Source organism: Dermacentor albipictus, chromosome 2 (assembly GCF_038994185.2).
Source record: "Dermacentor albipictus isolate Rhodes 1998 colony chromosome 2, USDA_Dalb.pri_finalv2, whole genome shotgun sequence".
In the NCBI taxonomy this organism is placed as follows: domain Eukaryota; kingdom Metazoa; phylum Arthropoda; class Arachnida; order Ixodida; family Ixodidae; genus Dermacentor; species Dermacentor albipictus.
Window position 1 is genome coordinate 97749558 of NC_091822.1, and position 11140 is coordinate 97760697.

Below are 11140 nucleotides of genomic sequence, written 5' to 3' on the forward strand. Positions count from 1 at the left end.
GCGACGTCAAAACCAAATACTAAGAAAGAAACCATTAAGGACCGTACACACTGTAAAATAATTTACACCCCTAAGGGTTTTTTTCGGTGTCTATAACTAACCCCCTAGCACCCTTGAAAAAGGTGGGTTCTATAGGGAATTACACCCTTATGATGGTTATTCTATATTCCAATAACACCCTATCCCTTGAGGGTGTTTTGAACAACATATTACCCTGCGACCCATGGGATGTAAGGGTGTGATCAGGAATATATTACCCCTTCACCTATCGGGTGTAATGAGCAATATAATAACCCTTAAAGTATGGCATGTGGATGCGGGTTCATATGGACTTCATTGTTTGTTTCGTGAGTCCACAGTCAGGCTAGCACACAGAAATGTTATGTATGGTGTGCATACAATAGGTAATGTGTTTCCAAACGCACGGCATAGCAACTTTGAGAGAAAACACATAATCATGTTTGATGGTCCCATTTACCACAGACACAGAGTGACTGCATGGAGGGTCATTTATTCTAGCCTCCTGTACAATATTTAGAGCTTGCACTATGCCTTGTATGTGGTGACAAGTCTTGTGGCCGTTCTACGTTGAAGAACAGTCTCATTCAAACCAAAGTTCCAGGGCAGAGGTGAGGATGATGATGCCTTTGTGTAGCTGCATTCCAATGTCCTAAGGCGAGCCATCATAGATGAAGCCATTTCTTCACTGATCGCTGTAGCCATCTGCTTCTTTTCTACCTGCAAAATGATTTGTTGCAATTTAATGTCAGGAAAAGTACACAAAACATGACAAGCTGTGCTTCCCTGCATCATTCACTTTAATATTTCAAGATCACATGAAGAGCAGGTTAAAGAAACAAGTACAGATAGTGCTTACTTCCAAGAAATCGTTATTTCGAAAGAATAAGGCATTCAATCTGCCACATCATGAATGTAGAGACAGGCTACAGAATTACATGAGGGCAATTCAGAAATTATTGCCTCCAAGCCCACTACTTTTTCAATACTACAGCAAACATTTTGAACTCTATCATTTATGCACTTATGTTTAAGCTATCGAATGTCACTTGCCTCGCCTTCCTATCTCTTCTTGTTCCAGAGTAATCGAGCAATTCATGGCATCCACTGCTGACGTCCAGTTGAAACAACAGGCTGTAATTGAATTTCTGACTGTGAAAGGTTGTGTGCATATCAACATTCATGGCCATCTCACTGCAGTTTACAGGAATGCCTGTGTTGACATCAGCACTGTGCGGAGGTGGGCAAGGACTGTGAAAGACCAAAATCCTGCCTCATCAGATCTCCCGGATCAGCACCGAAATGGACGGCCCACAATGGCTTCTGATGAGGGTCATGAACATCAGGCAGATGAGTTGACTCGGGGCAGTCGCAGGATCAAGCAACACCAGATTGCAACAACACTCGCCATTTCCGTTGGCTCAGTGAACCACATCATTAACGACCTGCGTTACAAGAAGACTTGCGCTTGTTGGGTGTCATGGTAACTGACAACTGAAATGAAAAAGTCAAAGCATAGCCAACAAGTTCAATTCTTCTTGTAACCCAGGAGGTTTTTAATTATGTGGTTCACTGAACCAATGGAAATAGCGAGTGTTGTAGCAATCTGGTGTTGCTTGATCCTACGATTGACCTGATTCAACTCGTTTGCCTGATGTTGATGATCCTCATAAGAAGCCGTTGTGGGCCGTGCAGTTCGGTGCTGATCCTGGACATTTGATGCGGCTGGATTTTGATGTTTCTCAGTACTTGCCCACCTACGCACAATGCTGACTTCAACACCGGCATCCCCGTAAACTGCTTTCAGATGGCAATGAATGTTGAAGGGCGCAGAACGTTCCGCAGTGAGAAATTCAATTCAATTACAGCCCACTGTTTCAACCGGACATCACCACTGGATGCGATGCATTGCTCGATTACTTTGGAACGCGAAGAGATAGGAAGATGGGTCAAGTGGCATTCTATAGCTTAAACATCAGTGCATTAATGATAAAGAGCCAAAATGTTTGCAGTACTACTGGTAAAGTAGTGGGTTTGGAGGCATTACTTTCTTAACCGCCCTCATATTACAGCAATAACGCTGTGCAGTTTGTTTTTGTGTGTGACATTTGACCCAAAACTAGAATTTAGTGATCTTAGGCTTCTAAATTCGCCTCACTGGTGTGCTCTTGATCCCTAATTGTCATGGTGGTTGCTCTGCAAATGTTTATCAAGCATGGTTCCTCTAAAATATTTGACACAATTATTTGTAACATATTCAACGAAAATTTTAAAATGTTAGTTGAGAGCATTACTTGTTTCGTTTTCCTGTTGTTCTCTTTATACTAAGCATCACTAAGCTGACCTTTATTTTTTCTTAATCTCTGACTTACACAGTGGCTGGTAACAACCCTTCTGTCAGAACTATTTGGCATCTCTACTACAAAGAAGCCCTACCTACACCTTCTGACATCATCTCAGCCATCTCCACTAAGCAAGCACATAATCCTGCTGGTATTTTTACTACAGAGGTTTTCCCTAAAGATCTTCCAAGCAAGAACACTTTAGCATTTGATCATTTAGATGCTTTTAACTGAAACAACACAGTGAATCCATCACGCTTAATAGAAGTTTAGCTATTTTAATCAAAGCACAGTTAAAGCCTTTCATGTATGAAGTTTGTGATCTGCTTTCACTTGATCTTGCTGGTAATATGATTGTGAGTTACACTGAGATCAAACATTCTAATGGCCAACATCTTTCATCTGTGAAGCGCAGAAAACTTTAGTGCACTTGTCAGTGTTGTTACGGCATTCTTATATGTGATGATTAGGCTGCTGGCTGTTTAGCACTGTAGTAGGATTGTACAGGGTGATCATTTTTAAGTTTTATGGAATTTTAAAAAATGTCCTGCGGCAGATGGCATAATTCTTGTCCTTGAGCTAGATTATTTGAAGAGGTGGACATTACTAGCATGAGAAATCGAAACACATGCTCAACTAAATAAAAAATCACTAATTAACTTCGTAACTAATTATATTACTGCACATATTGCAATTTATTAATTGTAGCCAGTGAGCTTGGAAGACATATGCATTTGAACTTCCAGAATGACACCAGTTTAGGAATATTTCCCTTATAGAGACCAATACACAAGGGTGTTCCCGTTACTTTTGTGCATCAGTGCATAAAAGCACATTTTGTTAAAAAAGTAAGTGGAACAACAGTGCATTTTTACAGCAAGTTTGATGGTGCATATCTCCAAACCGACGCCATTCTGGAAATAAATTCCAAGTAGATACACCTTGTAATGTCACTGGCTATGATTCGTAAATTAAAATATGTGCCCCAGATATGTGGTGGCGCTGGCAAACACTCCCAGGGTTCTACTAGGAAACATAAATACCCAAGAAAGTGATGGGGAAATGGCGCCCGCAGTAGCTCAATTGGTAAAGCATCTAACGCGTAATGCGAAGACATGGGTTCGTTCCCCACCTGTGGCAAGTTGTTTTTTCATCCACTTTCATTTCCATTTATTTATCATTTCTTTATTTCATTTGTTAATAACAAGTAATTTACCCTAACTTGTCCTTGGTGTCAGTGTTTGCTGGCTTCTTAGGATATGATTAATAAACATCGGGTTCATCGGTTAAGCCGCTTTCTTTTCGTTTATATTAGCTATAATGTAATTCATTCGAAAGATAATAAAATTTTCTAATTAGCTTGATATGTTTCGATTTCTCGTGCAAGATATATCTGCCTGTTTGAATATTCCTGCTCAAGGACTAGAATTATGCAATATGCAACAGGGCTATATTTAAAAATACCACAAAACTGAAAATCATCACCTTGTATAAAAACAGTGTGAATTTAAAAACAAGCTTCAGTGAACCTTACTGAATCAGCAAATGGCCAGTGTAACTAGTCTGATCATCCTGGAAATTTTTGTAGCTCATAAGCATAGTGCATTTCAATTCCACATTTAGGAGTGCAAATTTTTCTTGAAGTCAGCTTTTTCTTTTTAACAGCTAGCATCCCTGCCAGTTTGCTTAAACATAATATTGCATGACTTCAACAGTACTGCACAATCAGACTTTTCTGCTCACAGTGTCTAGTGATGTGTCTTTAGCAGCTGAGATAATTAATGTTCATGCAGATAAACATCAGAAAACATTGCAATAACTGCCAAGAAAATGCAATCATGCGTTTTGTTTACAAAAGAGCATGTGCTCTATCTTCTGCCAGGTTTGTTCTCCATATCAGGCTAGCACGGAACTTGCACAAGAGGCACCTTTTGCATCCATGAAGTTATTTTATGAGGTTATGGTGGTGTCGAAACATGATATAAACCATAACATTTTAAACTATTTTATGAAACAGTTATTTGTACAAAGATAGAAAAGGCACCAATTTTGAATTTATCACATTTGGTTTAGAGTACCATAGTATAAATGGCCCAACTAGTACAGGTACGCAAACGGGCTAGTTGGTACTGGTCGATGACGTTAGACAATGTGAACACGACAAAGGATGGAGAAAGAGGCGATAGCATTTGTTCCATTTCTCGCCACTTTTGACGTCCCTTGTAAAAGTCTGCGCTGTCGAACATCGTGGATCAACTAGTACAGTCTGAAAAAAATATGTCATGAAAGAAAACTTGGCTTTCAACCTCGACAATTCTGCCTGTTAGGTATTATGGTTTCTTTAGAACTTATTTCTTTATACAAAGTCAGACCCATCAAGTAAAGCTCGCTGAGAAAGAAATGAAGAACAGCATCAACACCTCTCAAGGCACATGCATCAAAGGAGTCAGAGCATCATACACATTACCTTTAAGTGCAACAGTATTCTCTTTCTTAGGCAAACTGCATTTCTAGTTTCTTAAAGCCTATATATTTATTTGCCGCAGCTATGGGAAGATCACAAGGTGGAAAAGATGTGTTGGTGCAATTTCAACTATTATGTACAACAACAAAAGGTAAAGCACAGGAAGTCTCACTGCTTCTCTGTCTAAATGACATTCAGTTTCATTTGTCATGTCCACTCCTATACTGATGGCATCAGAAACAGGAAGACAGCAGCGTGGTTCAGAAAGCAGACGAAGGAGCTGATATCCTAGCTGACATAAAGAGTAAAGAAGGGAGCTGGTCAGCCCATGTAGTGCAGACTTGAGACATCATTAACTAGCGCGAAAAAGACAACGGACAACAGCTAGAAGCACACAGGACAGAACTCTAGGCTTCAACTGAAATTTTGGCTACACATAAACATAGAATTCAGGGGACGCGACCTCGATGCATGGAAGCAACATTTATCTTTCCTTTTGCCTGCCTGACACAGGAGGTATCGGAGCAAATCGATGGGCAGGTTCATTTCGAGATACGAACACTCTTTTTTGGCGAGAGCCAGGGAAGGGGTGCTTACACACCTATCACCCGCTTTTCGATGCGAAGTGCGTCGAATATTTTCATGTCGACCTGCATCTAGAGCCGCCTGGGCAGATGAGTGCTTTGAAACTGCTCAGTGCATGAGCACTTACAGCAATGATTGGCCAGATGGCCACCAGCCATGACAGCTGCCCTATCTTTGTTCCCCCAAGCGGTCGTTTAAACACCGACCTGTTTGGCTTGAGGAAACATAGGGCAGCTTTGAGTGCCTTGGTGGCTGGTGGCCACATGGCCAATCATCGCCATACGTGCTCATGCAACGAGCAGTTTCAAAGCAATCGTGTGCTCAGGCAGCTCCAGAAGCAGGTACATAGGGAAATATATGAACCACTTTGCATCAAAAAAGCGGGGAATAGGTGTGTAAGCACCCATCTCTGGCTCTTACCAAGAATGTTCATGAGTGAAATTAACCTGTTTATAAATTTGTTCCGATAGCTCCTTTGTTGTTTCTGTCCGTCGGCATTCTGTGCATTCCATGTTTCTGTGTAGCAAAAATTTCAGTTGAAGTTTAGAGTTCTTCCTTATGTGCTTCTTGATGTTGTCTTTTTCACGCTAGTTATTGATGTCTCAAGTCTGCAATGAGCACCAACTAGCCAAAGTGCCTTCTTCAACCATGTAATACATAGGGTATATAACCGGTGGCACATTCGAGTTACAGAATGGATGCCAAGAGAAGAGAAGGGTAGTCAAGGACGGTAGAGAAGTAGACTAAGATGAAGTCAAAAAATTTTGCAGGCTTCACTTTGAATCAGCTAGCGCAAGACAAGGGTAATTGGAGCTCACTGGGGGAGGTCTTCATCCTCCTGTAAAAAATATGTAGGCCAATTGTGATGAAAAAAGTATACCTGTCGGCTCCGATGTCTTCACTGTGTTTTCAGCAATGTGTAGGCCCAAGACAGCCAGTCGGTTCCCATGCAATTGCTTCATGCTGACTGTAACTGCATGGGCACAAGAAAACAACCCACCATTAATACCACCCGAGATTGACCACTCAATAAAAGAACCTCTCAAAACAGCAAATACAATTAAGCATTTACCAGCTTAATAAATACATATATAAAGGCCAAGAATAGTTACAATAACCATACCCTTTATTACTAGACATTAAAATAAGGTAGTGAAACGTACTCTAACCGTAGGACGCTCAGTGCAATACATTTCAGAAATACTGTGGACAACTGACAGGACGCCTTGGGCAGGGTTCAGTCACACAACAAGAAAACAAATAGTAGTAGTAATAAGCACGCCTGCGTGAAACCAAGAAACGAGTTCAAGGACGAGAAAAAAATTGATTAGGTTCGGTGTGCTCATTTATAAAAAAAGATAAATTTATAAACAAATAGCGCAACCATGCGTTCATCCGCAACAGCACAAGAGCTTCTAGAACAAACGAGCACAACTTAAAGCGAAGGATAAGTACATAGCCGGGACGGTCGTGGTTCTTTTGTTTTGCATTAGTTCTAGTCATGAAAGCACAAGCATTGCAAGCTGCCTGCGCCATTACCTACCACGGGACCTCCGACAAAAAAAAACAATAACAATTGAGTGAAAGTACGCAAGCGACATTTAATACGGTTGTCACACTGCATACTTTTGGCCGCGATCAATCTTGACTGGAATCGAATTTCTGGAGGCGTTTGGCCTCGTTGCACAATCGGCGGACGGGAGCCAATCGCGGTCGAAAATTTCGATCCAGAACAGGCTCAATCGTGATCGAAAGTGGCCGTGTGACACCGGTATAAGTATGCGCCCATCTTTAGTAACCGAATGAACTAATTAGCCTAACCAAAGTATTATTCACCTGCCTGCGCCGGATACTGACGCGTAGCAGTACTTAATTCTCTACAACTCTAGTTGAGGACACGTGAACAATAAAACATTCATTTTTTTTTCTTTTTCACATTCGGTGCCCATAGGCTACGCCTGGAGTACATATACTACACTCGCATCCAACACACATTGTGCTGTCCTTTAAATAAATTGCGCGAAGATTACTACCACAATGACGCACCGTAAAAACGCGACGCTGAACGTGGCTACGTACGTACCTTTTATATGAGCAGTTCATGCGCCTTGCAAAAGGCCCTCGGTTTGAAGGCGGAGCGCTGCCACGATGTGTACTGTGGGCACACCATTTCGATTACGTAGTGGATGGACGATGTTGACGATGGATTCCGCCGAAAAGCAAAACGTCCACTTCATCACTGTTCAGGCCGAATGGAAGATGTTTTCTCCGTCGCCACGAATGACGGCCGTCGTAGGCGTAGTAAACACACTGTCACAAAGAAACACCGATGTCGTAGGCCGCTGCTGCCCTTCTTTCTCACGCACAATCGCGTCGTCTTCACTCCGGACGCTCACTTCGCGTCGATGAGCACAAAAGTACGCGAGAACAACGAGGTGGTACAACCTAAACGCAGCAAAAAACAATCTAATTACTCACAACTTCAAGAATGTCACGGAGAACACACATGCACCCGCCGGCCCGGCGCGAGACGTAGGAAATGACGTAGCGGCGATAGCGGCGACACCCGTCGGGGGAAGTTATTTCAATTTCGGTTTCGTTTTCAAGGCATAAAAACAAATATTCTTTTCAAATACGTATGTGTATTACTTTCAAAGCTATTTATTTTACGCTACCTCTAAGCCATTTTCTGTGTTTACGGGTAGTTTCACTGGAAATTTATTCCCAGAAACATGGGCTGATATCAAATCAAATGGGGCAAAGGTGGGCTGGTAACTGCGTGTAAGTGAATTTATTACTTGATGCTTTTTTTTTGTTTGTTTGGACGTTCATTTGTAAAGAGACGTGGCCCTTCCTGATTTTATAAGATACAGAGGTACTTGCGAGTCTGTCTTTTCTTTTATGCGCAGAGAAAGAGAGAGAGAGAAAAAAAAGCTTTAATTGGCATTTTCAAGAAGTTCACAATGCTCATATTTCTGAACTGGTGTGCTCACGCAAATTTTAAATAGCTTGGACGAACGGCAGATATAAAAGTACTTGCATAATAGCTTTCTAAACGTATAGGCGACACCAAGAAATTTCACATGTGCAGAACTACACGAAAACCTTAAGTTTCCAAGTACGAAGTCTTTGCGTGGTGTCGTGAAAGTGCAACCGAAGCGAATCCAGATCTCGGGGTTTTTTTTTCTTTTTTTTAAGAGCGGGTGAGCAAGTGCGGCCGATGACCGCTCAAAAGAAAGAACAAATATAACAACGACTCCCCTTTGGTGGACAGCACCGTGAGTTGTCACTTACAATCTGATGTCGGTCTTTGTCTTACTGCAGTTGCTTATAATAGCAGTTTGACGGGTAATGAGGAAGATATATTCACAATCGAGGTATTTTGTGCATGCGGTAGACAAGTCATTTTCAACCCAACTACTCTCGCCCTCAAACTACCACGAGTAGAGCAATTTAGTATTGTTCCTATTCAATAGCTGTGCCTATACCATCGCCGAACCCCTTTGCTCGGCGAGGGTGAAGCTGTGCTAAAGGCTATTGAATGACAACAACAATTTCTTGGTAAAGTGTGGGAACTGTGATGACGTTTCGTCTGGGTGTTGGCTTTAAGCATTCTCTTGTCTCCCCTTAGTATCATACTGTCTCTCCTCTGCGCTGTTGCATGTGAGTACAAAAAAGTAAGTGCTGCACCTTCTGCACTACTTTTGCAGTGAGTTGGGGTGGGCAGAAGGGGGCTAACGCGTAATTAGTCTTCCAGAGGGCATTGTGTCGATGGCCAGGGTAGGGTGTTTCAGTGGGCATTGTGACGGCCAAAGAGGTCCAAGAAGTATTGTAGCGATGCCCACGAAGTTCTCGCTAAAAGGACTCGCACACGCCTTCCCCGCGTCCCTCTCATGTTCATTATGCACGCCCTCAAACCACCCACCGACGCGGCTGGCAAGCCAGTGACAGCAGCAGCAGCAGCAGCAGCAGCAGCAGCAGCAGCAGAATTGGAAAGAGTGAGGGAGGAGGCATAGAAAGCTTCGTTTTAAAATCTGGCAGAACGCCCCTGTGCACGCTGTAACCTGCAATCCAGAGCTCTGGTGTTTTGACAAAATTCAATTTCATTCTGCAAAGTATTTCTTTCCCGTATTCAGCATGTGCATCTGTCCTACCCGTCTAGCGAGGGGAGACGGGCGAGTCTCGCGAGACGGGTCTGCATATGCCAAGACATCGCGAACGTACTTGGCAGGTGGGCAGTAAAGCGCACACTTGAAAAATGGCTCACCACTGTTCCGTGAACAAAGATGGGTCTGCAAATGCCCCTCCAATTTCTGGAATCTCGTTATATCTGCAATGATTGGCTTAATATCCTATTCATGCATGCAATAATACTGTCTCCAGTTTGGGAGGGGAAATATTTGAGTAAATACCGCTGTTAGTCGGTGTTGTAAATACTTTATGCATCGCAAGTTGTACGTTGGTTCTCTATACTTTCTTAGATTATTCTCCCTTTCTTTTTGAGCACTCCGTTCAGGCAGCTGTTTGTAAGCCAGTAGAACTTTCCCTTACTATACAACTACAAACTTAACAGTTTCTTTTTGTACAGCCAGCATCGTAAATTGACGCAGACGCGAAGCCATGAGCGTTTTGCACGGCTCTTTCCGCAGATGCTGCTTGAGCAAAGCATTGTGGTGGGTGAGAAGGCTCAAGTTTGCCAGCGAACCTACCTTGTTTATAAATTTGAGAGAAGCAGAACGAATTGGGGTTATTGATTCGGCGAAAGAAGGTCAGGTGGGGTGAAAGCTTCTCGAATCGGCGTATCTTTTGTCCGCGTATGGTTCGTCGCACCCTTTTCTGCCTGTTTTGTCATGCTTGAAAGAAACCTAGACGACCGCACTGCTTTAGAGCAATTGTGGCGCGTCCAGCTGCATGCTGTCACGTGGCCTATTCATTTTGCTAGATTCCTGGCGTCCCAAAAGCAAGAGCTCCACTATAGTTCTGCCGTGCTGAAAACATTTTGAACATTTTTATTTTGGTTAAATACTCAATACTAGAAAAAGTAGGTGCGCGCTTTTGGATTCCTCGGAATTTGTGCGTGACGACATTTAGGAACTGTGTGCCACCTGGAACACTGTGACATAGTAGATAGTAGTGCTTCAGCAACAGGTTTTTCGCAGGACATATTTAAAAAGGGCTTATCAAAACAGACAGTGAAACGGAGGGGCACTCTCTTCAGGAGTTTTGTCGGCACTGAAAGCCCGACATATCTCGGGGGGAAGCGGTTGGGGTAGGGGAGGGCACATTTCTGGATCCGCCACTGGTTTTTAGTGCCGTGGGACACGCCGTCTCTTCGTGCAACTGTATGTTTGTGAATGTGATAAAAACAAACAAAAACACCCTTGCACCCACCCCCAATATTCTTAGTCAGTGCACCCTTTCGGTGGGTAAAAGGGTGTTATGGCACCTAGAACTTCCCTATGCTTCGCAAAAAGTCATGATGATGGGATGTTTCTTGAATGAAAACACCCTTCAAGGGTGTTATGATTCGCAATTCTCACCATCAAGGGTGTAAATTATTTTACTGTGCACGGTGGGTGACGTAGAAGAAAATGAAGGAAGAACAAGAGATGAGTAAGAGACCAAGGGCCGTGTTTGATGCCGCTTGCATTTACATATAATCAACAAAACGAATAACTTTTTATTCTTCTCTTATAATTTGCTTGTTTTTGTATGTTTATTTTTCTTTCTT

The 11140-nt window shown here is 42.6% G+C and overlaps 1 long non-coding RNA gene across 1 annotated transcript; it reads right to left on the minus strand.

Annotated features, from left to right (window-relative positions):
* Nucleotides 1–491: 491 nt before the first annotated feature.
* On the minus strand, nucleotides 492–7918 carry LOC135902269 (uncharacterized). The gene is made up of 3 exons (XR_010564464.2): nucleotides 7493–7918; nucleotides 6290–6382; nucleotides 492–738 (listed from the first exon to the last, which is right to left on the minus strand). It is a non-coding gene; the product is annotated as an uncharacterized lncRNA (long non-coding RNA).
* Between the last annotated feature and the right edge of the window lie 3222 nt (nucleotides 7919–11140).